The sequence below is a fragment of the Ovis aries genome, chromosome 19 (genome assembly GCF_016772045.2).
Source record: "Ovis aries strain OAR_USU_Benz2616 breed Rambouillet chromosome 19, ARS-UI_Ramb_v3.0, whole genome shotgun sequence".
In the NCBI taxonomy this organism is placed as follows: Eukaryota; Metazoa; Chordata; class Mammalia; order Artiodactyla; family Bovidae; genus Ovis; species Ovis aries.
Genome location: NC_056072.1, coordinates 35,716,430 through 35,743,729, shown reverse-complemented (window position 1 = coordinate 35,743,729; position 27,300 = coordinate 35,716,430). Strand labels below are relative to the sequence as shown.

At 40.2% G+C, this 27,300-nt stretch overlaps 1 protein-coding gene across 23 annotated transcripts in view; it reads right to left on the bottom strand.

Annotated features, from left to right (window-relative positions):
* Positions 1–27,300, bottom strand: part of MAGI1 (membrane associated guanylate kinase, WW and PDZ domain containing 1) — a 653,852-nt gene that overhangs the window by 410,602 nt on the left and 215,950 nt on the right. The window lies entirely within an intron of this gene.

The window sequence follows — 27,300 nt, the reverse complement described above, 5'->3', positions numbered from 1 at the left end:
AGCTTCTGTCATTATGTTATATGTTAAATTCCTAGTACTTATTTACCTTATAACCAGAAGCTTGTTGACCACCTTCCTCAAATTCTCCCTCTTTCTACCCCAACCTCTGACAACTACAAATGTAATCTCCATTTCTGAGTTGGGCAGGGGCGGGGGCGGGGGTTGGTTGGTTATTTTAGATTCCACATATAAGTGAGATCATATTTGTCTTTTCCCACTTGACATTTCATTTAACACAATGCAGTCAAGCTTCATCCATGTTGTTGCAAACGGCAGGTTTTCCTCATTTCTTATGGATAACACCCTGTCGTATGTACCTGTCACAGCTTCTTCATTCCTGCATCCTTCAGTGGACATTTGGCGTGCTGTGACGTCTAGGCTATTGTGAATAGTGCTGCTATGAATATGGGGATGCAGATATCTTTTCAGGTTAACCTTTTTGTTTCCTTTGGTTACATACCTAAAAGTGGAATTGCTAGATCATACGGCAGTTCTATTCTTAAGTCTTTGAGGATCCTTATTCTAAGTTTAGAAGCAGACACACAGATATTGTGCTCAATAGCTATGTGACCTTAGGTAAATCCCTTAGCCTCTGTGCCTTGGTTTCCTCATCTGGAAAACAAAGAGTAATAGTCTCTGTCTCAGGGGGTTGTCACAAAAGGGCTAAATCAGCTACTGCTTGTAACTGCAACAGGATGAGGACTGCAGAATAAAAGTCAAGGGGGGAAAAGTAACTAGAAGCAAATAAACACCAAGTTCATTATCACTAGTTTATTAAAACTCAAGGGGCCATCCTTAGTATAATACCAAATGAACATGAAAAATATGTTCAGTCTCCTTAAAAAATGAGGATCAAATACACACAGCTGGCCATGAATCCTGCCTATTTGGTTGGGGTGTTATATTAATATAATCTATGAGCATCTGTGTAAACAATCTCTATATGGAGATGATAAGTTTTTGTGTTCCCGTCTCATAGGGTTTTTGTGAAGACTAAATTAATAGTATTTGTAAAGAATTTAGCAAGATGCCTGGCACAAAGTTAACAAGCAATACATTTCAGCTAACACAACAAGACTGCTATTTGACAATCGAGTAATATGGGTTGGGAAGATCCCCTGGAGCAGGGAAAAGCTACCCACTCTAGTATTCTGGCCTGGAGAATTCCAAGGACTGTGTGGTCCAGGGGCTCAGAAAGAGTCCGACACCACTGAGTGACTTTTACTTTCATTTTTTCAACACCATGATTAAATAGATATTGTACAATAATTTATATGTTGTGTTTCATTTACTCATGCATCTCACGCTTATGAGAACTTATAGCATACAAAGCAATTTTAGATCCATATTCTGAAAAGTCCCACAAGAGCCAAGCGAGAGAGTTTATAGCACTAACTTCATTAAAGACAAAACATTAAAAAGAAAAAAAAAAAAAAAAACCTTCGGGGGAATGTAGGTCAGAACGAGATACATTTGCTGAATATCCAGCACATGCCAGGCCCTGTATAGAGCCCTTCACATATATGATCGAATTTCTTCCTCACTGCTTACCAAGAAGATTAATACCATCATCTCACCTGCACAGGTGAGGAAACACAGCAGTTAAGCCACTTGCCAAGACCACACAGGACCAGAAATGACCAGAACTCTAACTCAGATCCACCCAACTCCATGCCCTTCTCTTTTTAAATTTCATAAACGGAAAAATAGAGATGAATAAAGCCAAATAATCAGAATTTATCTTCATATTTAGCAACTTTTATAAAGAGAACTCTTCATCTCAGCTCATGGTCTTATTATTAACACATCTCCAAAGATGGCAATGTATCCAAAAGCTCTCTACAGGGGTCATGATGCTCCCAGGGAGCCATCACTGTCCAGTGACATTAATGGTTGTCACGATGAGTGAGGCACTACTGGTGCCTACAAGTAGAGGCCAACGGTGTGGATAAATATCCTACAATACATAGAATAGCCCAAAGAGCCCTTCTATACAGAGTAAGGGATCATCCAGTCCAAACGTCAATAGGGTAGAGGTTAAGAAATCCTGTATTAATCAATTAAGTAAAAACCTTTGACTCTCCAAACAGTTGTACTGTGCTTTGCTTGGTCATGCTCCAGAATTCCACAGGAATAGCCACTTAACATACTCATTTTTTTCTTCACTACGTTTCTGCTTCAGTAGACATTACTGGCAATATGACCTCGTCCATCACATCCTGGGCTCAGCCAGCATTCACGTTCACGGCCTTCTTCTCCATGTAGATGGTAACAAATGGACCGAGGTTGGATTCAAGTTGGTACAGGAGGTTCTCAATTAGCTTCTGGAAGGACTCAGCCCAAAGTAAGGAAGGTCAGGGGCAGGCTCTTTCAGATGACATTCATTGTCACCCTTAAAATTTTTTCCAGATATAATACATCCTCGCCCTAGTGATAAGGTCTCCTCTGCCTGTGTTTTCCAGCATAAGAAATTGTGGAACAATTTAAAATTAAACTTTGCAAGGGCAAAGTTAAATCTGCTTTCTAATGGCAGGAACCACACAGTCACTTGATAGATTTATCCCTTAATTTGATAGCCTCTGCCCCTTCCCAGAAAAATTCAACTTAAGATTTATGGTTCTAGTTGAATGGATAGTTCTCCTGTGGGAACACAAGCCTTTTTTAAAAGTCACAGTCTAATGAACTTTTCTCACATCATAAAGAAAAAGATCTTGATTTCTTAAGGTCTCCAAGATCCATCTTTTGAAAGTAACAAGTATGTTGTTAAGCCTCGGCAGTAGCAAATAACTCCAACCATCTTCTTACTGGCTAGATCTGTTACAGATTACTCGTGATGGGTATCTGAATTGTCAGGCAAATCACAGCATTTAAGAAGGGGGAGCGATGACAGCTGTAGCACTTCTCACAACCTGAAAAAGAGGCGGTGCCTTGTGAGATGATGCTGTCAACTTAATGTGTCACAGTAAGAAGCAGGAAAAAGGAAAGGAGATTTACTCAAGGCCATGACCATCTAACGTGTAAGCAGGATGGCAAAAATACTCTCCCTAGCAAACTTACACCAGAGAAGGCAATGGCACCCCACTCCAGTACTCTTGCCTGGAAAATCCCATGGATGGAGAAGCCTGGTGGGCTGCAGTCCATGGGGTCGCTAGGAGTTGGACACAACTGAGCGACTTCACTTTCACTTTTCACTTCCATGCATTGGAGAAGGAAATGGCAACCCACTCCAGTGTTCTTGCCTGGAGAATCCCAGGGACAGAGGAGCCTGGTGGGCTTCTGTCTCTGGGGTCGCACAGAGTCGGACACGACTGAAGCGACTTAGCAGCAGCAGCAGCAGCAAACTTACACAGAGTACTTTAAATCAACACTTAATGCTAAATTACTAACACCCAACTGACATATTTCTAAACTGGGTTTGTAATTTAGAAAGAGAAGACCCTGGGAATTCCCTGGCAGTCCGGTGGTTAGGACTCCAGCTTCCACTGCAGGGGGCACTGGATTCATCCCTGATTTGGAAAACTAAGATCCCAAATGCCAAGGCATGACCAAAAGAGAGAGAGAGGAGACCCTGATAATTTTTAAAATGAGAAGCTGACCAAAAGGGACACTGTTTCAACAGATGTACTCAATAGTTATTTACTGAACACAGTTTCTTTCTAACTTTATCCATCCATTTATGATTATACAGGTTGATTTTCTGTTGATTAATGTTAAATTAGTAATAACTGTAGTGATTTAAACATGCTGCTGCTGCTGCCAAGTTGCTTCAGTCATGTCCAACTCTGTGCGACCCCAGAGATGGCAGCCCCCCAGCCTCTCCCGTCCCCAGGATTCTCCAGGTAAGAACACTGGAGTGGGTTGCCATTCCCTTCTCCAATGCATGGAAGTAAAAAGTGAAAGTGAAGTCGCTCAGTCGTGTCCGACTCCTAGCGACCCCACGGACTGGGATTTTCCAGGCAAGAGTACTGGAGTGGGATGCCATTGCCTTCTCCGTATTTAAACATAAATGCTTTTAATTTCAAGGTATTTTAATTTCAGAAAATAAGAAAGCCACAAATTTAATTTGATTTGTTCTCATCCAGTTTGGTGGCTCAGATGGTAAAGCGTCTGCCGGCAACGCAGGAGACCCAGGTTCGATCCCTGGGTTGGGAGGATCCCCTGGAGGAGGAGGTGGCAACCCACTCCGGTAGTCTTGCCTGGAAAATCCCATGGACAGAGGACCCTGATGGGTTCCATGGGGTTGCAAAGGGTCGGACATAACTGAGCAACTTCCCTTTCCCCAAAGAATGAACAGTCAGATCTGAAACCATTTAGGGACTTCGGACTTCCCTGGTGGTCCACTAGTTAAAACATCTGCCTGCCAAGGCAGGGGATGCGAGTTCAAATTCGATCCCCAGTCTGGGAAGATTCCACATGAAACTAAGCAACTAAGTCTGCCCGCCTCAAATACGGAGGACTTTAGCCCTAGAACCTGAACTCATGATCCACAACAAAAGAAGCCACTGCAATGAAAAGCCCTTACAGGGCAAACAGAGCCCCTGTTCACCACAACTACAAAAAAAACCCATGAGAAGCAGTGTAGACCCACTGCAGTCACAAATAAATAAATGAAATTTTAAAATGAAGAAGAATCTGGGAGGGCTAATTTTCAAATAGTTTTTATATTCATATTCAAGATTACCCAAGGTCCGAAAGTGTTAACAGTGGAACTAACGTTCCTCTTTTTTTTCTAAAACATGATCCTAACATTAAAATAAATCACCATTTTGATCAATTAGATGAATAACCCACTGTGTATTTTAAGGGCAAGTGTGGATTTGTGTGTAAAACTTAAAAAAATTAAGGAAGGATGGGTATCAAATTATTAACAGTGGTTCACAGAGTGGGGCTGATGAGAGAAGAGGAAAAAAATCTAGCTCACTGAAGGCAGAAGGAGGTATTAGCAACACTTGTTTTATATCTTTTCAGGGCTCTGTTTAAGGATGAATTTTATTTTTTCAGCGTTTTTCAGTTTTGATGTTGTAATACTTCCGTATTTATATTTTTAAAATTTGGAAGCAAAAGAGAAGAATGCCTGCAAATAGAATCCTCAAAAACAAATATTGGTGCACATCGTCATAAGAAAGTTCGAGCTTCCCTGATAGCCCAGTTGGTAAAGAATCCACCTGCAATGTAGGAGATCCCGGTTCGATTCCTGGGTCAGGAAGATTCGCTGCAGAAGGGACAGTCTACCCACTCCAGTATTATTGGGCTTCCCTTGTGGCTCAACTAGCAGAGAAACCACCTGCAGTGCAGGAGACCTGGGTTCGATCCCTGAGTTGGGACGATCCCTTGGAGAAAGGAAAGGCTGGTATTCTGGTCTGGAGAATTTCATGGACTGTATAGCCCATGGGGTCGCAAAGAGTCAGACATGAATGAGCCGTTTTCACTTTCACTTTCATAAGCTAGTTCACAGTATCCGCTGAGCACATCCATGTGCCAGGCATTGCTCTCGATGATACAAGCATTTGGTTTTCTCATCTTCCTAACTCCCTCATCAACCCTGATCAGCGAATGGAGTCTTTTTTTTTTTTTTAAGTACACAGTTTGTTTCATAGAAACGGGTTCATTAAAATAATTATTATACAAATTATATACAATTACAGCTTTTCAAAAACGAAGGATATAATGAAATTGAATTGACATTAAAGTCACATTATAGATAATTCAGTTTCATCTCATGACTGAGATGCTGTTATAGGATCATAACAGCTTTGGGGGCCATACTGGCAATAACCATAATGAAAACAGCCTCCATGAGAGGAACCTGGTAACATTTAAAGTCAATTCTGATTAATCTCTATCACTCTGCCTCTCCCTCTGAGGCTACAAAAACACAGTTGAGGTAGCTTTCCTCACAGGGTGAGGGGGAGGCTGAACCATCTGATTGGAGAGCCCCTCATTGCAAACGGTTCTGTAAAAACAGAGACATGTGAGAAGAGCATCCTCCTGAGCAGACTATCTCACACAGTTTGGAATGAGATGCCTTGCATGTCAGTTTCTCACAGGTACCATGTCTAGAAACTCATGGCTATCAAAGGGAAATACTCTGCAGTCACACCTGGCACAGACAAAATTAGGAAGAATGAAACTCAGAATAATGGCCCTTGATGATACCCACAACCTAATGTCCAGATTTATGACTATGATACAGGCAAAGGAGACTTGCCTTTGCTAAGATTGAAGGCGGGAGGAGAAGGGGCCGACAGAAGATGAGATGGTTGGATGGCATTACCGACTTGATGGACATGAGTTTGAGAAGGCTCCAGGAGTTGGTGATGGAAAAGGAAGCCTGGCCTGCTGCAGTCCATGGGGTCACATGAGTCGGACACGACTGAGTGACTGATCTGAACTGAACTGAGAAATCAAGGAAACAGATGTTCCCCTAGAGATCTGAATGGAACACAACTCTGCAGAGACCCTTGTCAGATTTCTAACCTAAAAAAGTATAATAAGTCATAAATTCGTTTAATTTTTAACAGTAGTAAAAAGGAAATTAATACAGGGAGTAATTACTGAACTTTTGTCTAGACCTCTTTAAACAAATAATATAAACTCTTTTTAAAAGAATTACATGAAAAAAAAGAATTACATGGATTATTCTAGCAAAAGAAAAAATATCACAAGTTAGATGAACAGTTGTTCATTATTAGTATTATTTTCCTCACAATATCTGCCTTCCACAGTAATTGAAGTTCACTTTTATTATAGTTTAGGGTACGATCTTAATAGCTGGAGGATTCTATTTTAGTAAAATTGATCCGTTTTCTAGTTCAATAGCAACCATTAATATTGGCTGAGTGTTGGCTATGTTCCAGGTATAAGTTCTCACAACCTGTGAGGCAAATACAGTTGGGCCACTGGTAAAAATTGATTTAATGGATCATAAGCCAAAATTTAAGGGCTAAAACTTTAAAACTCTTAAAAGAAAACAGAAGTAAATTCCATGACCTTTAACCAAAATATGTTTTTTAGGTGTGACCAAAAGCACAAGCAACGAAAGAAAAAAGCGGAAAAAATGCACTACGTTAAAAGTAAAATTAGGGGCTGAAAACAATGCTATTAAGAAAGTGAAGAGGCAACCTGAAGAAGGGGGAAAATATTTGGAAACCATGTAGTGATTAGGGTCCATTACCTATAAGATGGAAAAAAACAAAAACTGAAGCTCAACAGTAAAAAGACAGTCCAGTTAAAAAACTGGCTTAAGAATTTAAGGGCTTCCCTTATGGCTCAGCTGGTAAAGAATCCGCCTGCAATGCAGGAGACCTGGCTTCAATCCCTGGGTTGGGAAGATCTCCTGGAGAAGGGAAAGGCTACCCACTCCAGTATTCTGGCCTGGAGAATTCCATGGACTGTATAGTCCATAGGGTTACAAAGAGTTGGCAACGACTGAGAAGACTTTCACCAAGAATTTAAATATTCATTTCTTCAAAGATAAACAGTGGCCACTAAGCACATAAGATGCTCAACATTATTACTCACTAAGGAACTGTGAATCAAACCTACAATGAAACACCACTTCACATCCACTAGAGTGGCTTAAATTAAAACGGCATAATAACAAGTTTTGGTGAGGATGTGGAGAAATTAAGACCTTCACGGGTCAGTCACTTTGAAAAACTGTCCTGTAGTTTTTCAAAAAGTTAAACACGGAACTACCCTATAACCTAGCAATTCCATTCCTAGGTATATACACGAGAAAAAAAACCATATGGTATACGGAAGTTAAATTACATTGTAAACAGCTTTACTGAGATATAATTAATATACTATTCTGTTCTCCATATGTATTTATGAACTGCTCCCTAGTTTTAAATAAGGAAGCAATTTGAAAAACAATTTAAAACCTCAAGCAGCCACAAGAGGGCACATTCTTCACAGCTTCACACTCAGGAGATTCTACACACTGTAGCTCAGTTGCCTCAGACTCTTTGCGACCCCATGGACTGTAGCCCGCCAGCCTCTGTCCATGGGGATTCTCCACGCAAGAATACTGCATTGGATTGCCACGCCCTCCTCCGGGGATCTTCCCAACCCGGGGATTGAACCCAGGGCTCCCGCATTGCAGGCAGATTCTCTCCCATCTGAGCCACTAGGGAAGACCAATTTTACATTACCTGGATAATATTTACCAGTTTACCATCCTTCTCCAATTTTTGTTGGAGTTAATGCTGGAGTATATTTCATCCAATACGTTTAAGCCAATAGTGTGACCACAGATGGTGACAGGTTTAGTTAATCATGACTTAAACACAGATAAAAAGTAAACGTTTAATATGAACCTCCGTCAGAGAAACTATGGATGACATTGTGTCTCATTCTTTTTTTCCCTTCTAGCTGTATAACACATTATACAAAGTAGCATAAAATAAAAAATCATTACAAGAAATGAAACGTTATAAATACTGGGTCTCCAGTTCTTTGTTATTTATTTCCATCGGAACAATGCCTGGTGTAAGTGGCACTCAATAAATATTCATTAAATGAATCAGAGAAACGAATGACTGAGTGAAATCCACAGTTCTTAAATTTATAAGGAAAAAAAAGTTTTACCTATGCGTTGGAAGCCAGATCAAAATATTTCCCTTGGTCCATACCAAAAATGAATAAAACATTACAGTTATTTCACTGAATAAGTATCTACAGAGACATTCTGTGGTGTTTAATATAGTTTCTTTGGCCAAGGAATTCTTTAATACTGACTGACATCTCTCTCTCAATGCATTGTCTCTCGTCTTCCTATTTAAAGTTCCTCAATCAATGTACCTCTCAATAAACCACAAGCATAAAACATTTCATTAGAAGTCATATTCCTATCCATCCCTCTCATATTTCAAACAGTTTGACATCAGAATAGCATCTCAAGCAATAATAATACTGGCCCTATTTCCTATGCAGAAGCCAGGTTTAGTTGCAAAAATTGTATTACCCCCTAGCTCAACCACCTTTAAAATTAGGCATGATTTTCTAGACTGCATTTTCATTTGGGATTAACGAATGGGTAGAGGATGAGCTGCTGCAGACACAGACACTGGTCATCTTTAAGGGACCTTGAATTCATCAGGCACTGAAACACTTTCATAGCAACACATTTTGCAAGAAACTGGATCGCCAAATGATAAACTCAACTTGAAAAGTCTTCCTCTGCCATTTTTTAGTGAAGAGTGTACTGTCAAAACAAAGATGTTATGTTTAGCCAGTTCTAGGCAGCCCAGAAACTTTAAATAGAACGCCAAAACACATTGTACTTGAGCAACAAGGAAACTAACTCTCACACATCATTCATTTATATACCTAAATATTATTCCATGTAACTCGGGGTTATATTAGGTGCTTGGAGATATAACAGCAAAAAGGGCCAAAAAGGGCACATTTCCTGCCCTCTGGAAGCACAGAGCCTAGTAGAGCTGATGAACAAATATAAACTGGTGCTAACCAAAGAGACAGGAATGTCAGGGGTAGGCAGGTGGTGTATGGGAACACAGAGGTTGAACACCTAATTTAACTCTGGGTGTTTACTAATAACTATATCTGGATGTGATAATATCTGAAATTTAAGAGAAGAATCTCACCACTGACATAAATAGAAAAAATAGCCCAGGCAGGAAAACAAAAAGCCTGTATAAAAACTTGGGAGCAGAATAGCTTAGCAAGTTCAAGAAATAACAGGGTTTAATACAGTTGAATCCAACTATGGAACAGAGGCTGACAAGGGTGAAGGAGGTAAAGAGGAGCCAGTCACCAAAAAAAAAATTTATTTAGGCAGATCCTACGGGAGCCATGGCTACAATGCCTGAACGTCTGGAAGCTGCACTGTTCCTTTCCTCATATTTTCTAGACTCTTCTAAATTTCTTTGAGGTCAAACTAAAAAGCTTACAAAGTAATTAACACACATTGTCACTCAACTGTGTGAAAGTTTTGAAAAGCCAAGCGGGCAGGACTCACAAATCACATGTATACTTAAAGTACTTTAAAGTTTTAAAAAGTCATCAAATGCAATTTGTCCTAGCAATCCCACCACCATCCCACAAGGCAGGGGCTCTCATTCCCATCCTACAAATAGCACTACTGAGGTTCAAAAAGGAGAATAGGCTAGCTATGGTCATGAACTCAGGAATAATATTGATACTTGGACCCCAAACCTGGCCTCTCCTATTCCAATTATCTTCTTTTTTGCTACCAAAACACCCAACTCCCTCTGGAAACAAGTTGTTAGTGTGTACATAAGTTATGACCAGTCTTCACTAACCTTTTTTTGATAATTTATTTCAAATGTCTATTTCAGGAAGCTTCTTTTCCAGTGTGTTCTGCCTAAATTCACTTCTCACAGGCCCTACTGGCAGCAGTGTCACTGAGGTCTGTGGATTGCTAAGAAAATTTAGCAAGTTCAGCTTGCACTTAAGGCACTCTGCTGTAATAAAATCTCTGTATTGCTACTCACACCAAACAGAAGCATCTCAGAAAGTAAATCAATATTCAAAGAAATGGGGCATCCTCAAAGGAAAATGATATTAGTCTAAGACACCTTCTCCAATTATGCGTGGGGTTTTCTCAGTGAGACTAAAAGGATAATTTAGAAAAGTTTATTGATTTCCCAAGCACAAAACTCACGAAACAAACTAACAAAAATTTTAAGAAACAAAACAAAACAAAAAGATCAAGAACATCTCCTCTACTGGGAAGGGAAAAAGCAAGCACGTGGACTAGGCAACGCCCTATGGCACTCCTCTCTCCTCCCCACTCTCAAAGGATACTTAATCCTCCTGGGTCCGGAACTCCTGCAGGTGGAAACAGAGGCCTCGGAAACTCTTTCTGTGGGAGACAAGAGATTGACCCAGATGCTGAAAGCCCAACTATAGCCTATAGTCACGAGTCATAGAACATTCTGCTTAGCTCCAAGTCTTCTCCATTCTGCAAATTATTGGGCATCATTTAATCCTTCATCCGACCTTGAGAGGTTTAAATGAGACCCATTTTACACTTTGAGGCAGATGATTATCAAAAAGGCTGAGAAATTTAAACTCAGCTACTCAGTGTAAGGAAAAATCAGAAACCAAGCTCAAATCTCTGAGCCCTAAGTTAGGGAGCCACATCTGTCTTTTTGAATAATATGTGTCTCCATGCTCAAATCTCTCAAGCCCTATAGAAAATCTTTTTCATATGCGGTCCAAGAAAGTACCCTCTGGGCTCAGTAAACATTAAATGATGGGACAGAAACACCTCAAGAGGCTGCTTTTGTGAATGCCTCAGTCCTTCGGGGCCTTAATGCTGCCATTGGGGACTCAGAATTGGTGAGAATTATGTAAAATTTATGGAGCAAATTTCAAATGGAAAAAAAATCACAAGGCTTGCTTTTATAAAGTCCTTAAACAGTACGCAATCTCAATAATTTCATCAAAATTTTCTGTGTTCTTTTTTTCCCACAAAAAGGAAGCATCTTGAACATAAAAATCTTCAACTCCTCAAAATCGTGTCTTGTCCGGAGCACTCAAAACAAAAACCATTATTATTAAATGCATAATCATATATCATCATTATAAATGTAATAAATAGCCTCACTTTCATTTCAAAACTTGCATATCATTCTTTTTAAAAACCAAAGAAGTATTTGGCGGGAAAAAAAAAAATACTAGTTCTAACTTTCCTAAGAGCCAAAGCAAGTTTATGCTTGCCCTAAAGGGAAAACAGTGGAAACAGTGTCAGACTTTATTTTGGGGGGCTCCAAAATCACTGCAGATGGTGATTGCAGCCATGAAATTAAAGCTTACTCCTTGGAAGGAAAGTTATGACCAACCTAGATAGCATATTCAAAAGCAGAGACATTACTTTACCAACAAAAGTCCATTTAGTCAAGGCTATGGTTTTTCCAGTAGTCATGTATGGATGTGAGAGTTGGACTGTGAAGAAAGCTGAGTGCCGAAGAATTAATGCTTTTGAACTGTGGTGTTAGAGGAGACTCTTGAGAGTCCCTTGGACTGCAAGGAGATCCAACCAGTCCATTCTGAAGGAGATCAGTCCTAGGTGTTCTTTGGGAGGAATGATGCTAAAGCTGAAACTCCAGTACTTTGGCCACCTCATGCGAAGAGTTGACTCATTGGAAAAGACTCTGATACTGGGAGGGACTGGGGGCAGGAGGAGAAGGGGATGACAGAGGATGAGGTGGCTGGAGGGCATCACTGACTCGATGGACGTGAGTTTGAGTGAACTCTGGGAGTTGGAGATGGACAGGGAGGCCATGCTGCGATTCATGGGGTCACAAAGAGTCGGACACAACTGAGCCACTGAACTAAACTGAACTGAATTTCACTAAACAAACTCAACATTTTAAAAATCAAGATACAATATTAAAGAATTAGGAACAACTATAAGACCACTGGACCATAATTTATAAAAAAGAAAAACAAGTGATAGAATATTTTGTTTAACCTTTTGATCTTATTGCCTTCTTAATTATATCAGTTCACATAAATCAGAAGGAAAAAGAACTAGAAAGTCCATTGAGGACTCCTTGCAAAATATTTGCATGCTCAGTCATGTCCAACTCTTTGAAACCCCATGGACTATACTCCGCCAGACTCCTCTATCCATGGGATTTCCCAGCAAAAACACTGGAATGGGTTGCCATTTTCTTCTTCAGGGGATTTTCCCAACCTAGTGATTGAACCCACATCTCCTGCATTGCAAGTGGATTCTTTACCACTGAGCTACCTGGGAATCCCCATGTAGAAATATATGTGTGTGTATATATATATATACACACACATATACATATATACCACCCTGCACATACACAAACCTACCCCTTGATGTTTCTTTAAGGCCTTTATAATAGTATGGCTTGTGGAACCATAAGCAACACAACTGCCTGTGAGTATCTTTTCAAAATAGCGTTCTTACCTCCACTCCATGCTTTTAAATCAGAACTTCTGAGGCAGTCCTAGAATTTGTATTTTAAGTCTCTCTCAGTGATTCACTGTAAAGCACATCTGTAAAGCACATCAAAGTAGGAGAAATACTGTCTCTGAGTTTTACAAACTGGTTTATTATAAGGCTAAATTCTGATCCTAATCATTTGTTCAGGCAACCAGCTAAGCTGAACAGATTTCTTTTCTTGATGAGAAACCCTTTGAAGACTGTCTCTGGGGAAGCCAGTCTCAGAAAGAAGGGAATCTGGAAGGCAGAGCCATGAACCCAAAGTGGCAATTACTGGCAGGGCTTGGTCATATTCAACTGGATTTGTACCATTTAGGTTCTCTGGGCTCTGTTGAAGGGGAAAAGCCAGTTTAGTTGGGACAGACTGCACATGGGATGAATCTGTTTGAAATCATCTTTAATAAAATTACTGGCCCTGGTAAAGGATGAAATGATTGATATATAAGTTGGTTAATTATATACAATGGTACTAATGAAAAGAGTTTCCACCAATAGAGCCTGAGATAAAGAAACCAATTGTTTCCCACTGTGAATCACAGAATCACAGAATGATAGATATGAGATGGAACTGAGAAATTACACAAAGCAGATCAGAAAAGGAGTATCAAAAAAACCCACCCTAAGGTATGGGCTATGCACATCAAAGCATTTATCCAAAAAGAGACCATGGACAAGTTGGAGAATCAAAATAACCACTGAGTTAACTTCAAGGTGGTTAGCCTAGAAGAGATTATGATTTCAGAAAGAATAACTGAAGCAGATATCTGAGCTGTTTTGTCCAGAAGAACTGCCTTTCAAGAGCACTGTGCCCCTGGTTCTTCTCCTTGCTTTGTCTTCTCCATACTCCAACAGAGACTCTAGTTATGGAAACGATAAATACATTATTACCCAGATATATTTTTGCATCCATACCACATAAACAGAAACAAGTCTATCTTCCACTATGTGATGCTGGCAACTTGTGGACCCAGATGATACTTAAAGCTCCCAGTGGCTGAGAAGTTATCCAACCTCCTCCTCACAATGCACTCCAGCAAGCCTGCAAACCCATCCCCTTCTTTTCTCCTGGGACATAGAAACCACAGCAACAGGGATTTACTGCACATCCGCTATAAAAAATACATGTTGGGTCACGAGTTTCCCCCTTCGTGGGCCGCATCCTCAAACTAAAAGGTACAATAACAGTAAAAAGATGAAAGGAAAGCCATGGACAGAAGATATGGAAGGGCCGACAGCACCATCCATGGAAAGGGAAACCATGAATGAGATATAAAATGTAAAACTTTTGCTCAACGGAAGGACAAGCTACAGACTGGGAGGAAGTATTTGCATATCAATGTATCTGATACTGGACTAGGATCCAGAATATACAGGCAACTCTCAAAACTCAACCCTTTCTTTTCCTCAGCTGCCGCTACAATGCTCAGGCCTACTGGGGAAGCAAAGGCCACCTTGGGGAGACTTCACTTCATGGTTTCCCCATAGTGTCTGTCCCCAGGCTTGCCTGCATCAACCCGGTCCTCACCCTGCCCTTTTCTCTTCGGTGTTCAACCACTAAACAGAGAACATGGAGGGAGTGGGCATGGTTCTCACAGGAACTGGCTCTGAGCACCGTGACATCTAAGTGGGGCAAGCAAGATGTTAGTAAGTTCAGCTTTTCCATGAAACAGAATTAAGGTATTTTTATTCAGTCAGTTTGAATACTTAAAGCTTAAACCTAATGAATAATAGTTACACTGATTCTGATGCTCTAACCGAGGGGTTAGCATATCTTATATATGTGAAAGGGCTTCACAGGTGGCTCAGACAGTAAAAAATCCGCCTGCAAGGCATCATTCTAAATTCCATATATATGCGTTAATATACAGTATTGGTGTTTTTCTTTCTGACTTATTCACTGTATATAATAGGCTCCAGTTTCATCCACCTCATTAGAACTGATTCAAATGCATTATTTTCAATAGTTGAGTAATATTCCATGTGTATATGTACCACAGCTTTCTTATCCATTCGTCTGCCCATGGACATTTAGGTTTCTTCCATGTCCTGGCTATTGTAAACAGTGCTGCAATGAACACTGGGGTACACGTGTCTCTTTCAATTCTGGTTTCCTCGGTGTGTATGCCCAGCAGTGGGATTGCTGGGTCATAAGGCAGTTCTATTTCCAGTTTTATAAGGAATCTCCACACTGTTCTCCACAGTGGCTATACTAGTTTGCATTCCCACCAACAGTTTAAGAGGGTTCCCTTTTCTCCACACCCTCTCCAGCATTTATTGCTTGTAGATTTTTAGATAGCAGCCATTCTGACAGGTATGAGATGGTACCTCATTGTGGTTTTGATTTGCATTTCTCTAATAATGAGTGATGTTGAGCATCTTTTCATGTGTTTGTTAACTGTATATCTTCTCGGAGAAATGTCTGTTTAGTTCTTTGGCCCATTTTTTGATTGGATTGTTTATTTTTCTGGCTATTCCAATAATCTTGTCTGGAGAATTCCATGAACAGAGAAGCCTCATGGGCTATAGTCCATGGGGTCACAAAGAACTGGACACCACTGAGTGACTAATTTCACTTTTCACCTTAATATATATAAGAAAGTATCAGATGGTAAGTATTTCATGCACTGCAGGATATTCATTCTCTACCCTAACCTCTCAAGTCCACCGTTGTATTGGAAAAGCAGCCTTAGACTACACAGAAATGAATGAGAATGACTGTGTTCCATCAAAATTTTACTTATAGGGATTTCCCTTCTGGTCCAGGGGTTACACACTGCAGGGAGCATGGGTTCAATTCCTGGTCAGGGAACTAAGATTCTGCACGCCACATGGCGGAAAAAAAAAAAACAACATACATTACTTATAAAACAGATCACAGGGCAGATTTTGGTCTGAGGGCCACAGTTTGAAGATCCTTGCCTTAGCTATTACCAACAGATTTTCAAGAATTTTTCATTCTCCCTTCAACTTTTCAGGGTGTGATCTTGAAGTGAATCTAATCATACTTCTTTTTTTTAAATAGCACTTGCTATTTATCTAGAAAACTCTGGCTATGCTTCATGAGTCATGATTACTTGTTGTACGTTGAATCTTGAGTTATTACTATTTGCTGGCAGTTTTTTAACTGTAAGAAAAAATGATTAAAAGCCTCATTCTCTGAGATGGAAAGCAAGCCTAATTAGCATGGACTATACAAGCCATTACCCAGCTTCAATGGGCTCTCAAGTTTTCAAAAGAATTAAGTGGAGATAGATAAACACTGTAGCACCATCAACAGGGAAGAAGCTTCTAAGGAAGCTTTTAATGGAGTCATGATGCCTTGAGAGAGTCTAGGACTAACTGTATTATTCCGGAAAAGCTTTTTAATTACTGCAATATAAGAATTGAATTTCTTCTTCTGATGAAATAGATTTGAAGTAGAAAAACAAAACAAAAACCTATTTTCTATAAATATTAGCATTTTAACCAATATTAATAATCAGGAACTAAGAAGAGTCCAAAATAGAGACATGAGAAAAAAGATACAAAATTGATGCAGCATATTGGAAAAGTATGTTATGATCACAGCGCTATGAGTAAGTACATCCTTGGATTAGATAAACCTGAAATGTTAGTATATGGGCAGTAAAGCTCTTGACATGGATATAACTTGCCTGAATTGCTAGAACATACCTTCAATTCTTCCTTTTAAAAACACAGCCACAGGTGCTTTCAGCAGTGATCTCCCCAGCCTTCCATGTCCTTCTTCCTCACAGGAAGTGCAGTCATCAGAGCCCAGAGAGAGCTGACATCATTCTGAACATTAAAGATGTCACCTTTAGGTTTCAAAGAAAGCCATCAGTGGTAGGACTCCCATCAAAAGGAGCGTAGAGCTGCTACAGCTCTTATGTCTCTACTGTGGCTTCAGAAAAGTGCTTTGAGTTTCGTTAAGCTCAACATTCAGGAAGATTGCAATCAAAAAAAATAGTCCCAAGATCTAAAGCAATCTTCACGGAGAACCTCATTGTGAACTGAGGTTCTTTTAATTAAAACACTTACAGAAATACTACAGCTATATTAAAGACTGATTTACAAATCAGACTACTATAGTTTTAATGTGAGGCTCAGCAGTAAAGAATCTGCTTGCAATTCAGGAGATGAAGGAGACATGGATTCGATCCCTGGATTGGGAAGATCCCTAAGAGTAGGAAATGGCAACCCACTACAGCATTCTTGCCTGTAGAATCCTGTGGACAGAGGAGCCTGGCAGGCTACAGTTCATAGGGTCACAAAGCACTGGAAAGGACTAAGCATAATAAAACCCACATTTAAATATTTTTTAAAGTATATTCTTTTGATCCGTGTTTTAAAAAATCTTTGGAAATGCTGTAGCATTTTGTACATTCTTTTCCAGATGAGTAAGTGGACCCAAAGAACATTTCAATGTTCTTCAGTTGAAAAGATGCCTAGTAGTTTAAAAAGTGAGCATATTATTTGAACAAACAACTAACATAATGCTCAAAAACAATTTTATAATGTGTTTCCAGATTTTTCTTGATACCATGAATGAATATTCAGGCTACATAATTCCAGGTCAAGCATTTACTAGTTGTACCATCTTTAAGGATGTTACTTCATCTCCCAAAACCTGTTTTTTGTTTTGGAAATGGAGATCTAATAATGTTGCCCCCATACTGGGCTCTAAGGAAGAGAGATGACTCAATGAATGTAAATTATTTAGGAAAATACATGGCAGATACCAGGCAAGAATACTGGAGTGGGTTGCCATTTCCTTCTCCAGGGGATCTTCCTGACCCAGCGATCGAACGCAGGTCTCCCACATTAGAGGCAGACGCTTTAACCTCTGAGCCACCAGGGAAGCCCCCTAGCAAGGCCTTAGTAAGTGCTAATTATCATCAGCACCACCATCATCATCTTTTTCTTCATCAATTTTTGGTCCTCTCATTTAAAGGTGTCATGAAAGTTAAATATACAAGTAGATAAAAATTGAGGGGGGGGGCCACATTAACTGTAAAATACAGTCAACCGTCCATTATTTAGTTTGTTTAAAATTGAAGAACAGCCGTTAGTAATTCTGAATTTCTCTCTTATCCCCAGGAGGAAATAGAGGGATCTTTAGAGAAGGCCAGACATGAGGGTCAGTGAGACCAATTCAACACTATCACAGTCTCCTGATCATCCACCAGACAGCCCAGAAAACAGGAGCTCTGTGAGCAAACCACGAACTGCTTCAAATGTGTGAAATGTATTCACTGAAAGAGGTAACACCCACCATGAGACATATTTTTAAATAAGCAAGAAAAAATCACTATACAAGAAACTGGCAAAATTGGCATTTCTAGGAAAGAGAAATAAAAACTGAAAAAATAAAAATGTATCCATTGCTATGGTTTTCAAGCACCTCAATATTCTTATATTCTACTAGAATTCCACAGCATATATACTTCCTTTGCCTTAAAATGAGGGTATTTGTTACATAGTTTTTAAGTTTTCTTGGAGGCAAGAGGGTGGGATGAATTGAGTGAGTACAAGCAATTTTCTCTCCAAGTTCTTACTTAACTCTCCTTCTCAGTCACCTTACATTTCTTTCCAAACTCCAAGCAACACTGGTTTCTATTTTAGATGTTTATGAAAATGAGAGATAAAGAACAACTCTGGGTAACGTTCTTTAGGGCGCACACCATGGTGCTAAAATTTCCAGGAGAATATTCATTTTAGAAATGGCAAGGGACAACCACAGTCGGGAGGGGGAGGGAATACAGATTTCCTAAACAGCAGGTGTTTAGCTTGCAGTTATACAAAACACTGATGGAGTCAATAACAGCAGCTTGAGTATTTCCAGATCTAATACTATATATTCAAAGGATGGGTTTAAAGAAAAAGAAAAAAAAAAAATTGAAGCTCTGAAGTGATAAAAGTACCAACGTCTTGAGATCAGATGCAAAGTCATAACATTATAGAGAAATGACAGACCCCTTAGACTTTAGATTCCATCAAGATGACTGCAAACTCGTACTTGAGTAACTTCACTGAAGTTACCATCTTAGACAAACTTGGCCTGAAAACAGTTTCACATTATCAAGTTCTGAGGAAGATCTCTATATCCTGGAACCCTGCCTCACTTTCCAGCAACTTGCCCACCCACTGCTTGTCCAGCACTCCAACTCAGTGGCTCCATCTTTTCCAACAATGTAGACAGGTTTTAAACTTCAGTGGAATGACTAAGTATTCAGTTATTAATATGTTGGTTAAGAAAATACATATTTAAAAACCATTAAGAAATTCACCAAGGGAGGAAGAATAAATTGCAAGATTGGGATTGACACATACATGTTGCTAGATATAAAATTGATAACTAAAAAGGACCTACTGTTATGGCCCAGGGAACTCTAGGTAATACCCTGTACTGGCGTGCTGTGATTCATGGGGTCGCAAAGAGTCGGACACGACTAAGCGGCTGAACTGAACTGAACTGAATGGCCTATACAGGAAAAGAATCAAAATAAGAGTTGATATATGTATATGTATAACAGTTTCAGTGTGCTGTACATATGAAACTAACACAGCTTTGTAAATCAACTATGCCCCCAACAAAAATGTTTTTAAAAACATTTAAAAGTCAACAGGGTTTCTATTTTATTAATCCCCAAAGAATCTGCCTTCACTTAAAAACAAGTCATTCCACTGATATTTGAGACCCTATTATGTGCTCGACACTGTTCACAGAACTTGAGACACAAATTCTGCCTCTCAGAACTTCTCATTCCTGCTCTCCCTCCTTCCTAGACCTCTCTGTCTCAAAAGAGGTCTAAAGAAAATGGCTTCTTCTGACAGAAGAGTTCTGAATTTTATTTGGTTGAGGGAAGGAGATAAGAGAAAGAGATGGAGGTAATTTTTCCTTTATATTTGGTGTTTTAATTTTTGACTACGTAGACGTATTCATGAACTAGTCATGAAACTAAATATAAAGGGAGGGGGTAAAATGATTAGGTAAGAGACAGCTTCCCTTGTAGCTCAGTCGGTAAGGAATCTGCCTGCAGCGCAGGAGACCCGGGTTCGATCCCTGGGTTGGGAAGATCCCCTGGAGAAGGAAATGGCAACCCACTCCAGGATCCTTGCCTGGAAAATCTCATGGACAGAGGAGCCTGGTGGACTGCAGTCCATGGGGTCGCAAAGAGTCGGGCACGACTGAGCGACTACCACTAAGAGACACCTAGAAACATTAAACAGTCCTTTGCAACTAATTTAAGCCCTCCCCACCTTCGCCATCCTCAGCATACAAGACTACCCAACTCTACACGGCATGTTACAATGAGAAACCAGTGGCTCTCCCCAGTTGTTCACAGCAATGAGAATTAGTAAACTGACAACACTCACGCAAGAATCATCTTCCTCTTGTTGGTCCTTGTAAACCCCACCAAGTACACAGTGACTGGCATACAACCAGCACTGAACTGTGTGATTATTAACTGGCTTGCTGAAAGAATAAGTGAATGAAGAAGCTCCAGTGTCACGTCTTAAGGACTGAATGCTGATCATTTCTCCTTCCTTGGTGACTTCAACACACTATCCAAGACCCCCCTCAAAGGATCGCTCCTAAGTGTCTATATTTTGTTGACAGCTAGCTTGACTGGCTGGGTTTCCCTGGTAGCTCAGATGGTAAAGAATCCGCCTGCAATTCAGGAGACCCCGGTTTGATTTCTGAGTCAGGAAGATCCCCTGGAGAAGAGTTAGGCTACCCCCTCCAGTATTCTTGGGCTACCCTAGTGGCTCAAATGGTAAAGAATCAGCCTGCAATGCAGGACACCTGGGTTCAATCCATGGGTCGCGAAGATCCCCTGGAGGAGGGCATGGCAAACCACTCCACTGTTCTTGCCTGGAGAATCTCCATGGCCAGAGGAGCCTGACAGGCTCCAGTTCATGGGGTCACGAAGAGTTGGACACTACTAAGCACAGCACAGCTTAGCTGCTGTGAGGAACACAAATTTCAACCCTGTATCCACGAAACCAACACGCAGATAAAGACAGAGACAACATTTTAAACAGTCCCAACAGACTCCCTCAGTAGGTCCTCCTTTCATGTTTTTAGTAACGTCCTCCTCCACTTTTTGTTTGTTTTCTGCTACTTAGTGAAACAGGTTTTGAATAAGACAATGATTAAACAAGTTGATTTTTTTTTCTTTTGTATTAGAGAAAATATCCCTAATCTAGCAGTGATACAGACTGAGAATAGTATGAGGAATCTAACAGCATTCTGTTAGGAGGTGAAAATTTAACACTGTTGGGATCTAAACTACATATGTGATATTATAAAGGGTATTCTGCAAATAAGAACGCATTCAACATTTCTATTTGTAAATTATCTTCATTCTCAATAGTCGATGCTTAAATAATTTTCTATTCACGTGCTTGTTGACTAAAAATAAAAGATACACTAAGGAAATATTCAGAGGTGACACAATGTGTCCCCTCAAACTTCTCATCTTAAAATTGTTCCCTGTGTGAAACTTTATTCCACCCATCACTTGAATGTGCGAAGGTAAACTATTTTGTTAAATCAGTTTTGCTAAGGACAAAATACCTCATACCTTCTTTCACACAGGAATGATAACATGAAGGCCTCAAACATTTTTTTAAAGAAGGTCCATAAAAACAACTTAAATCTTTAAGATAATGATGGTAACATGAATCTAGCACAAACTGTTTAAGGAATCTCTAAAATCCACTCTCCGTCTATCCCTGGGACAACTCCAAGGACATTCAAGTCCCATTTGTAACCTTCAAGAAGTCTGAAAAACAAACATTTGTCTTAGCAATGCATAAACCCAGAGAAGGATCACACCATTAGCTCCTTGACACAGCCTGGCACAGACTCTGCTTGGCGCAGAATACAAGCAAGGCAGAAATATTCCAAAGAATTCATCATGCTGCAAAACAGAGCATTTTTTCAGATGGCTTAGCAAAAGAGACACAGTAATTCCAGAATATCAAAACAGAAGAAAGATTTCCAGCTGACATCACTGACTGCTATGGACAATTTATTTACATCAGAGTTTCTTAACCTCAACACTCTTGGCACTTGGGACTAGACAATTATTTTTTATAGGAGACTGTGCATTGCAGGGTGCTTAATAGCATACCAAGTTTCTGCCCACTAGATACCAGTAGTACACACCCAAGTCACAACAACCAAAAAAAAAAAAAAAAATCTCCAGACATTCCCGATATCTCCTGGGGGATCAAACAGCCCTCGGGTGAGAAACGCTAAGGAACAGCAACGACGCAGATGATGACAATGATGATGATGAAGACAGTAAAAAAGCAGAAACAATAATAAATCAGAACAATTTCAACTTAGTATTCTACATCAGATATTGTCCTAGGGGCTTTACATATACTTTATCCTATAAAACCACCCTATGAGATAGCTACTACAATTTTCCACATATTATAAATAAAGGAACTGAAGTTTTAAGAAGTTAAGTGCCTTATTCAAAGTCATACAATTATTAAGGGGGTGACAAGCATTCACTTTCTAAATCATGCTACATACTGCCATCTCCCCAAGAATCATTAGTGTGTTTTTGAATGCAACACTAAACAGGCTGTTGCAGAGAGAGGTGAATGTATAATGTGGTACCCAAAGAATACAACAGACATTGTGGAGAGGCAGGTAAAGCAAGGCATCGCTGGGCAGGAAACCCCTGGGAGGCTCCTATTAATAACATATGCTTTACATACAATCTTGATCATCCTCAGAGCAACCCCTCAAGATAGACACAAGCATTCCTATGTTACAGGTAAAGACAAAAAGGAAAAAAAAAAAAAAAAGAAAACAAAAAAACTACATCCAGAGACGTGAGTAACTAATTCAAGGTCACATAACTGACTTTCCGAATAGAGCCAAGACTTAAAATGAGATTGTTCTGACAACTGAGCTTCAACTGCTAGGGATACAATGATTTTATGGGTTGAGAAAGAATAATAGCATAAACAGCACACATACCATGGGCAGTAACCAATGCAGGTGAAATCCCCTTGGGTCCCACTTTGTGGTGAGATCTTGTGAAGACCAACAGAACTCACTCATGATCCGAGCACCTCACAAACTGGGGACTGTTCCGGTATCCTGTCCCTCTGGACCACCTCAGGCTCCATTTAGGTATTGGCTTTTTAGATTTTATTTTAAGTAGAACCAGATATTTTGTGTTTTTTTTCTAAGTGAAATTTCCCTTTACCAGGATATTAACTTCACAGTTGAAGGTCAGCTGGGACATGTGAGGTCCATGAACGACGTGTCTGGCGGATAATCCAAAAGGGGAGCAAAGACACAAAGGGAGATTTATGGTGGGAAAACGAGAGCAACACTCAAGGCGGAAATAATCTACAGTACAGATATTTAATCGGAGAGAAATATTTGGATATTGGGAATAACACAGGAGAATTGAGGCCATGATTATGGTTTAGAAGGGCCCAGGATTGTTATTAACTGAGAGACTATTCTGCCTACACACACCAGTGTAAAAGCACTGTTTGAGGTTTCACAGAGCCCTCCCATCACAGACAGTGATGAGATGATCTAAAAGCTAGGATAACTGACAACACTGGGATCCTACACTTGTTTCTGGATGCTTCAGCAGCTCACATGTAGAAGACTAATTTAAATGCAAGGCCATTAGAATATAGCAACAACTGTCACTGTTTCCAAAGGGAAGTTAAATAAGTAGGTTAAAGAATTTTATATTATTTTTCAGGATCATAGAAATTCAGTTCTCAGATGTCATCCATCGTAAGTTCTTTTGCAATAGGGAAAGGAGAGCTTATACAAGCCAGAAACTGGAGGCATCAAAGGTGGCGGAGAAGCGACAACTACGGAGTAGGAAAGGGCGACTTGCATTGGGGGCTTTCAGGAGCACCTTGCACTGGGCTGTCCACTGTGTTCTAACACTATGGAGGTTCAGTTCCACCACCATGCAAAGGTCCCAAACAATTTGAAAAAAAACACCTTTCAGTTATGATGGAAAACCCAACTGAAGCAGAAGACGGGACACTCTCACCTATTGACCTAGTCACATGCCCAGCCCTGGAGCCTGGAAGAGGCTAATGCAGGAGAAAAGGGTGGCAGGCCCAGTGGGAGGTGGTATCCAGTTATCAAGAAGAGGGAATGGAGATCATGCAGGAGAAAACATATACTGAACATTCCAATCATGTATCATGTACATATAACGGTAAATACTGCCCAAGCTATTCCTTCTAGAAAAACTCACGGTCTTTCAAACTCATTTATGTTCCTTTCCTCTCTACTGCCCTACTACACATCCCCAATTGGACCGCCCCTCCCCAACTGTCCTCCTACTTCTTCTGCGTGCTCACTCTTGATCCCTCACTCAACACACGCAAACTTCTCTCCATTATCTGCCATTTTCCTCCATTTCAGGATCTCTGCTTATTCCAAGTATCTTATAATTTAATCTACAGTACAAACATGAGCCAGTATAAGAATTAATTCACCAAAGGTGCTGTCATCTTCCTCTTTGCCTGTAATGTCCCTTTACATAAAGTTATTTTAACTTGAAGGCATACATGCTACTGGTGGAATTTCAGATACTGTGACACTTCTGGGGAGACCAAGAAGACCTTTCTTCCGAATGGGTTTCAGATCATGCCACAGAGATAGAACAGCCACAGAGATAGCCCACAGGAGACCTCTCTCTTTATCCAGTTTCTGCTCCATCCACCTAAAAGGATATGCATGGCCAGTAATGTCTTTACCTGGAAAAGTAATACTTCCAAAAGGTTATTTCAAAACAGACTGTTAAATGAAACATGAGTAATTCCATTAGCGTTGATTACGAACACAAGGCAGAAACTACTTCAGACAAGAAAATAGTAACCACAACAACAAATGGAAAATGAGTTCCAATTTGGCTCCCTGGAGAGAACTGAATGAACGGATGGGTATTTCCCTTCTCTAACTTCTGAAGATCCAGCAAAGGTTCCCTGTCTGTCAATGATGCTAAGAGGTCAGTCACAGGGAAGATGATGGCAGGCCTCTGTTGGGTATCTTGTGTTCCTCAGTCAGCCAAAGGGGCACAAACCAGTGCCAACATATGGCAACGAATAGGTTTCCACATTTCCACAAAATACAGGCAATACAAGCTCAAATCTCGTTCCCCTGCTGCTTACACAACGTACATATGTACAAAAACACCTAACGACACAGTCAATCAAACTGCAGAATGACTCACAAATAATGTTAGTACCAGAAGGACATGTTTGCCTTCTTAGTAATTTCATTAAATATTTGCTAAAGGTATTTTGGGGGAGGAGCAGATAGATTTTCTTTCTTTCTTTTTTTTAACGGCAACCTAGAGCTCTGTCTTCCAGTTTCAACGGTATCCCCTGTTCAGAGACTTTCTCAACGCATATCTCTGAATGTGGGAATAAGACACCCCATGTGTCTAGATGCTTTAGATGAAACAAAAATATCTAGCCTCCAGACCTTACACTGACACACCTCACTCAGCCTGGGATGATCAGACGTTTTCCCTACTTTCTTTCCTCGCTCCTGAGAAATTTAGATGCCGCATTTACTGTGGCCCCACAGTGCCCTGTACCTCTCATTCCCAGATGTATTTGCTTGTTGTCATATCCATCATATATTCCAAAATGGACTACAAACCATGCAGAATTGTTAAAAAATGAAAACTTACCATCCACCAGGTCTTCATGACCCAGGATCAGGCACACCAATCTGCCTCGCTCATTAGGACCCAGCCAAGACTGTCCTTCCCTCTATCTGGAGGAGTCTTTGCCCAATTCTTCCCATTCCTCCAGTCTCAAGCCTATGCATCTTTTTCATGACTTGAAATTAATGGTTTGGAAACAGCCCTATTTCATCCTCAGTTCCACAGACTCTCACTTACAGCAACCTATTTATGTGCCTCAAAGCACCCACATACCTTTGATATTGCACTTCTTTTGTTATGTATATACGTGTTCAGTCTCTCTCCCCATTCTCCCATGCAAGACCACATATTTTAGGAGGCTTCTGGCAGTATCTTCATTACCTTGTAAGTTCCTGATCTAGTATAAACACTTAATACATATTTCTTAGCATAATTAATCCGTTGGTTTTAAACAAAAGACTGATGACTAACTTAATGAATTGCTACATACTAAGTCAGTCAGCTAGAAATATAACAAAACACTGAGTGCCTTACACATCAGAAATTTTGTTCTCAGAGTTAATAAAATTTGGAAGTGGAAGATTCAGGCGCCAACTGATTTGGTTCCTGGGGAGAGCTCTTTTCCCAGCTTCCAGATGGGCCACGTTCTCATTCTCTTCTCACATGGTGACAAAATGGAGCACTCTGGTCTGTTTATCTTCTTATAAGGACATTATTCCCATCAAGGGGGCTACAAGGTCATGACCTCACCAAAATCTAAGTACTTCCCAAAGACACCACCTCCAATATCATCATGTTAGGAAGTAGGGCTTCAACATATGAATTTGGAGGGGATGGAAACATTCAGTCCATAACACATATGGAAGAAGGAAAGAATGATTTTTTGCTTGATTCATCATAGCTTTTAGCTTCTGTAAGTTAACAGTAGAAAATATTCTATAATACCAAAGCAAGTACACAAGAAAGCAAAGAGTTGGCAAACATAATTCATTATTTATCTGAATGTAGTTTCACAGAAAAAGTTCTTTGCATCTTGGCCCCTCAATATTTATAGAACATGTTTCTGTTATGATAACTTTCCGTCGGTCTTATAATTCAGACAGTACGGACATGAACAAACAATGGAGACTACAGTTGCTAACATTTCCTGGTAAGAGTCTAGGAGATTAGTGTCTGAATCCTGGGTAGCTTTTTTCTTATTATATTGGACATCTTTTGGATTGTCTGCCAAGCCCAGAAGCCGATCATCTTCTTGGGAAGCTTCTTGCCAGATCTCCAGGGGAGCCCCAAGCAGCCATGTTTGGACAGGGAAGCCAGGCTGCACTCATTGGCCAAGAGCAGTCACATGACCCAGGCTTGGCAAAGCAGACTCTAACTTTCCAGGGAAATTGGAACTGTGAATGAGAGCCAGCCAGCCAGTCTCCGTGGGTGGCTGGAATTGTAGAAGCAGCTAGGGGTTATTCATGTTTTCTTCAGTGAGAAAGCTGCTCAGCAGAAGAATGCAAAATGCAGCAAAAACTAAAAAGGAGAGGCAAGAGAACCAGAGAATATCCCAATAGGTTTTCAGGTACAGAAGATTGCCCTTTCCCAAGTACCAGCTCACTTGTGACTGGGAATACCAAGAAACACCCTGGTATA